Below are 6,770 nucleotides of genomic sequence, written 5' to 3' on the forward strand. Positions count from 1 at the left end.
TGACCTGGAAGTACACCATGATGACCTGAGATGACCTTTAAAGACTCCACGATGACAAAACACAAATTCTCCTAACCCTTTGACCCTCCACTGGCAGCGATGACTTTGCCCGGCCAGACCAACACAAACACGACCCCCTCCTCGCAGAATGATGACCCGCTGATGGCCCTGATGACCGCCGAGCCCCTGACCCCTCCAGCGCTGGCCTCAGGGCGAAAAAAAAGAAAACGTGGAGTGAAAGCAGTTTTAGGGGAGACAATTATTTTTTCAGAGCGATTTTCCAGCCGAGAGAACAGAACGGGAGGGGAAAGGGAGAGCCCGAGGGGAGAGGAGGAGGAGGGGGAGGGGGTGGGGAGAGGAGGAGGGGGAGGGGAGAGGAGGAGGAGGGGGTGGGGAGAGAAGGGAGAGGGGAAAAACTGTGAAAGAAGAGGACCGGAACAGGAGGGACGGTAAAGAGAGAGAGAGAGAGAGAGAGAGAGAGAGAGAGAGAGAGAGAGAGAGAGAGAGAGAGAGAGAGAGAGAGAGAGAGAGAGAGAGAGAGAGAGAGAGAGAGAGATTAAAAAGATACAATTTACGACAGATTAGAGAAAGAGAAAGAGGAGAGAGAAAGAGGAGAGTGAGGAAGAACTGGGAGGGGAGATGAAAGTTAGAAAAGCAGAAGATGAAGATGGGAGGTAATAGAGTAAGACAGTTAAGAAAGAGAAAAGAAGAGTAGGCGGAGGAAAATATTGGAAGTGAAGAAGAAGAAAATGAGAGAGAGAGAGAGAGAGAGAGAGAGAGAGAGAGAGAGAGAGAGAGAGAGAGAGAGAGAGAGAGAGAGAGGTTATAAATGGAAAGCAAGGAGAGTTCGCACAAAGAAAGCTCCAAACGAGGCTTCGAAACACTGCTCGAGTTGGAGGGTTCGGTTCTTGCTCTTTACAAACACCGAAGTGATAAAAGAATCGCGTCTCGTTAAAATGACACCCGTTTCGGCGCCCCGAGAGGATTCATAAACCTTCCCTTAGGGTTCATGAAGTTTCTATGATGGGGTTCGTAAATTTCTCCTCTAAAAGTTCATGGATTTTTCAAGTGTACATTACAGTTCTATTTTTTTCCTGGTCCATAAAAGGTTCATAAAAAGTTCATAAAAGGTTCATAAAAGGTTCGATGAGGTGCTTCGTTTTGAGTGAACAGCTATATGGAGCAAGCTTCAAGGAATATAAAAAAAAGTTCAATCAGATGTGTGAAGCTTCGGAGTCTCGCAATGGGAGGCGGTGGCCGAGTGGTGAGCGCACGGACGCAGTGATCCTGAGGACCCGGGTTCAAATCCTACAGCAAGACGCTGACAGTTACCAATCATCGCCGAATAGCGGATGATTACTTACATGCCTTGTCCAGACCTTCAATCAACCGTAACTCTAGTCGCTCGTGTCAAGAGGAGCACTGGGGGTCACCATGGGCCAAGCCTTATGTATCACGGTATCCGATTTAACTGAAATCCGCCTACATGCACTATGGGAGGAGCATTTGAAAAAAAAAAGAAAGACAGTTAAATGGTTCAGGTCTTGTCCTAAGAGTTTTATCAATGACCAAGTCGGTAACCATCAAAAATCAGAAGAGGTAATTGGGGTTTTAAAAGGTTTAATGAAAATTGAGGTGGCACCGAACGATCTTAGAAGTACTAAGTCATAAAAATGATTCATTTGTATATATATATATATATATATATATATATATATATATATATATATATATATATATATATATATATATATATATATATATATATATATATATATTACATATGAAAAATGTGATTCATTTGTAGATAAGTGGAGAGTGGCCGTTCAACTTGTATTAAAACAGAAATGAGACATATCAGTAATATTCATGATTACTTACAAATACCAGAATTTATTTCATCATGCATGTGTCAAGGAAATTAATGTACAGACGTGATGGAACTTCTTCAAAAGATGGAATATATTAATAGTCCCGCCGATCAGTACGAGTAAGGGAAAATCCAGTCGGCTCATAAGGGCGATATCAAACTTAATACTCGATCAAAACGACAGATTAATAGTATTCACGTCAGCTTATTAACGCAAGAACGGCTTCAATGTTTATACAAGACTTAGGCGGACGTATAATTAGTGATTCATTTGGTTTACACGAGTGAATCAAACGTTCCTCTTGATGCGAGTGAGACTGCCTCGAAACGTTCCCGCCAGATTATTAACGCTCGGACGACTCCACCATATAACATCTGAGGCCTTCATAAACCGCCACCACCACCACCACCACCTCCACCACTACACCCACCACCACCTCCACCACCACCCCCAACCCAAACCAAAGCGAACCGAGACGAATCGAAACCTAAGTGAGACTGCTTCGAAACATTAACGTCAGATTATGACCTCAATAAACACACCACAACCACAACCACCACCACCACCACAACACCCAACCCAACCCAACCCAGAGCGAAATGAGACGAAACGAACCCGAGTGACACTGGCTCGAAGCATTACCGTCAGCTTATAAACCGCCTCCATCATACAACATCGAAGGTCTCAATAAACACACCACCACCGTCACCTCCACCACCACCACCATCCCAACCAAAACCAAAGCAAAGGGAGACGAATCCAAACCGAAGCTCCGAACCGTTTCATGAGTAAGGCCTCGAGACAGCCCATCAAGCCCTGTAACCTCGTAAGACCAACGCGACACGGGGATCAAAGGGGTGGAGCGACGGGCGACAAACTAACCAATCACACACTTAGGCCATCCCCCCCTGGAGCTGTGATTGGCTGATGGACAGAAGGAGAGACTAAGGGGAGGATGAGAGTGTAAGATGATTGGATGATGGGTGAGGGCGTGCGGAGTGTGAGAGGGAGAAAGTGAGAAAGAGGGAGAGAGAGAGGGAGAGGGATAGGTGAGGATGTGAGAGAGTCTGAGGGAAGGAAAGGGAATGAGAAAGGGAAAGAGGAGAGGAAATGAGAAAAAGAGGAAGGGAATGAGAAAGAGGAATAAAAAATAATGTGAAAGAGAGGGCATGGGAATGAGGAAGAGAAGAAAATAGAATGAGGAGAAGGAAAGGGAATGAGAGAGGATGGGAAGGGTATGAGAAAGGAAAGGAATAGGGAGGAAAATGAGGGAGTGAGAGGAGAGAAAGGAGTAGAAGGAGAGAAAGTGTGAGAGAGAGAGAGAGAGAGAGAGAGAGAGAGAGAGAGAGAGAGAGAGAGAGAGAGAGAGAGAGAGAGAGAGAGAGAGAGAGAGAGAGAGAGAGAGAGAGAGAGAGAGAGAGAGAGAGAGAGAGAGAGAGAGAGAGAGAGAGAGAAATTGTCTTCCACCGTTACAGCTGATGGGAGTGAGGAGTGAGTGGGGAAGGAGGGGGAGGGAGGGAGGGAGGGAGGGAGAATGGGAGAGCGAGATGGTGAGAGAGAGGAGGAGGAGGAGGAGTAGTAGGAGGGAGAGAGGACACAAGCGTCTTAAAGATGTCATGTTAAGGGCAGGCTATTCGAACCTCCTAAATTTACTTCACAAATATATCTTCATCACCTCCACCACCACCACCACCACCACCACCACTCCCATCACCATCACCACCTCCCCCACCATCACTAGTACTAACAATCACCGTCACCACCACTATCATCAACACTAACACCATCCTCACTTCCACTAACATCACCATCATCATTACCATCTTCACCACCACTATCATCAACACTAACACCATGCTCACTACCACAAACATCATCATCATCATCATTACCATCGTCACCACCTCTACGAAGATTACTAATAACGCCAGAGCCATCATTACTACTACTACTACTACTACTACTACTACTACTACAACAACAACTACTACTACTACTGCTACTGTTACTAATACTACCAAAACCAAAATATCAGCTTACATGTAAATAACCTGAACACACACACACACACACACACACACACACACACACACACACACACACCTTACCACCCTTAACCCTTCCTCCTCCTCTTGCTCCTCCTCCTCCTCACCTACTTAACCTATTTCCCTTCATTGCCTTCTTTCCTCCTCCCCTTACCTTCCCTTCCCGCCCCTTCCCACTACCAATACACTTCCCATCACCATCATTCACCTTAAACCCACCCATTATCGAAGTAACCATTACGATTATTGCCCAGCCCACAGTATCCATTAAGAGATAACGGACACATCAGGAAAGGGAAGAAAGGGAAAAGGGAAGCAAGGAAAATGGAAAGCAAGTAGGAGAGAGAGAGAGAGAGAGAGAGAGAGAGAGAGAGAGAGAGAGAGAGAGAGAGAGAGAGAGAGAGAGAGAGAGAGAGAGAGAGAGAGAGAGAGAGAGAGAGAGAGAGAGAGAGAGAGAGAGAGAGAGAGAGAGAGAGAGAGAGAGAGAGAGAGAGAGAGAGAGAGAGAGAGAGAGAGAGAGAGAGAGAGAGAGAGAGAGAGAGAGAGAGAGAGAGAGAGAGAGAGAGAGAGAGAGAGAGAGAGAGAGAGAGAGAGAGAGAGAGAGAGAGAGAGAGAGAGAGAGAGAGAAGGGAAGGCGTCAATGATTAATGAAGCACAAGGTTGTTTCTCATCACTCAGGTCACAACAAGGAGGAGGAGAAGGAGGAGGAGGAGGAGGAGGAGGAGGAAGGAACAGAGGGTGGGATGGAGTATAGAGATATGTAAGGAGCAGGAAACGAAAGGAGAGGAATGAAGTAAGAAAAAGTAGAAAGAGAAAGGTTGTGAAGGAGGAAAGGAAGGAGGGCGGAAGAATGAAAGAAGGGAGGAGCGAGGGAGGACGTATGAATGGATAGAAGGAAAAGTGAAGGATGTAAGGGAGGAAGGGAAGGAGGACGGAAGGAAGGAAGAAGGATGTATGGAAGGATGGAAAGGATGTGAGGGAGGAAGAGGAGAGCGGAGAGAGAATGAAAAAAGGAAAGAGGGCAGAAAATGAAAAAAAATGGCAATGAAAGCTGAATGAAAAAAGTAATGGAGAAGAGAAAAAGCATAAAAATGAATGTAATAAAAGTAAAAAAAAAAACATGAAGTAGTTGAACACACTGAAAAAAGAAAATGAAAGAAGGGAAGAGGGCAGAAAATGAAAAAAAAAGGTAATAAAGCTGAATGAAAAAAAAAGTAACGGAGAAGAGAAAAATAGTAAAAATTAATAGAAGTAAAAAAAAACATTAAGTTGTTGAACACACAAAAAAAATCATGTGACAGTGATTTTCGAGTTGTTGTTGTTGCTTTTATGGAGGTTGTGATGGCGGTGGTGATGGGGGCGGGGGGTGGGGGGGAGGAAAAGGAAACGGAGGGGGAGGTGGTCGATGAAACCTTTTCAAACTTATGAAAGAAAATATTTGAGATGAAACATAATGTGAGTGGCGTGTGTTCTCTCTCTCTCTCTCATTGCATGTGTGTGTGTGTGTGTGTGTGGGAGAGAGAGAGAGAGAGAGAGAGAGAGAGAGAGAGAGAGAGAGAGAGAGAGAGAGAGAGAGAGAGAGAGAGAGAGAGAGAGAGAGAGAGAGAGAGAGAGAGAGAGAGAGAGAGAGAGAGAGAGAGAGAGAGAGAGAGAGAGAGAGAGAGAGAGAGAGAGACTATCCGAACCAATAAATCACAAGAAGAAAAAGAAAAAGAAGAAAATTATAATCAGAAGAAGAAGAAGAGGAAGAAGCACATCACATGAAACCGCTTTATGAATGGCTATTGGGATCATGACGTCACACAATGTTTACACTCTTGTGCGCCCGGTGATTGGCTGGGCAGGGAGGCTCACTCGCTTGTATGCGTTGACACCTTGCCTATGTCCAGGGGCCTCGACGGAGACGTGCAACGAGTCTCCTCCGGCACGTGTTTACTCTCCTTGTTGACACGAGCTGACATAAAAGTCCTCGTAGGAATCTTTAATGGCGGAGGAGAGAGAGAGAGAGAGAGAGAGAGAGAGAGAGAGAGAGAGAGAGAGAGAGAGAGAGAGAGAGAGAGAGAGAGAGAGAGAGAGAGAGAGAGAGAGAGAGAGAGAGAGAGAGAGAGAGAGAGAGAGAGAGAGAGAGAGAGAATGGGACTTGAAACGTAATAAAAAAAGATGTTTACTAATTTTCCTTCTCATTAAGTATCTCCTGCCCTTTACCTTGTCCTCTCTCTCGTTCTCCTCCTCCTCCTCCTCCTCCTCCTTCTTCTACAACAACATCTTTAATCCATTAATTTCTCCTCCCTCACCTCGTAACATTTTTCCACCCTATTCAAAATCTTTTCTCCCTCACATAACTCCTCTTTCCCCCCTTCCCTTCCCTTCCCTTCCCTTCCCTTCCCTTCCCTTCCCTTTCCTTTCCTTTCCTTTCCTTTCCTTTCCTTCCTTCCTTCCTTCCTTCCTTCCCTTCCCTATTATTTTGCCCCCTTATTATCCCCCATTAACTTTCACCTTAACCCTTAATAGCCTGTTTTCCTCCTGCCCCCTTCCTTCCTCCTTGCCCTTCTCTTCTTTCCTCTCTACTTCCTACCATTTTCTTAGTCCTCCATCCTTACCTTACCTTTCCTCTACCTTACGTTTTCCTTAGTGTTTCCATCCTCCACTTTCTCTTCCTTGCCCTTCTCTTCTTTCCTCTCTACTTCCTACCCTTTTCTTAGTCCTTCATCCTTACCTTACCTTTCCTCTACCTTACGTTTTCCTTAGTGTTTCCATCCTCCACTTTCTCTTCCTTGCCCTTCTCTTCTTTCCTCTTTACTTCCTACCATTTTCTTAGTCCTTCATCCTTACCTTACCTTTCCACTACCTAAGT

The sequence above is a fragment of the Eriocheir sinensis genome, chromosome 13 (genome assembly GCF_024679095.1).
Source record: "Eriocheir sinensis breed Jianghai 21 chromosome 13, ASM2467909v1, whole genome shotgun sequence".
Classification (NCBI taxonomy): Eukaryota; Metazoa; Arthropoda; class Malacostraca; order Decapoda; family Varunidae; genus Eriocheir; species Eriocheir sinensis.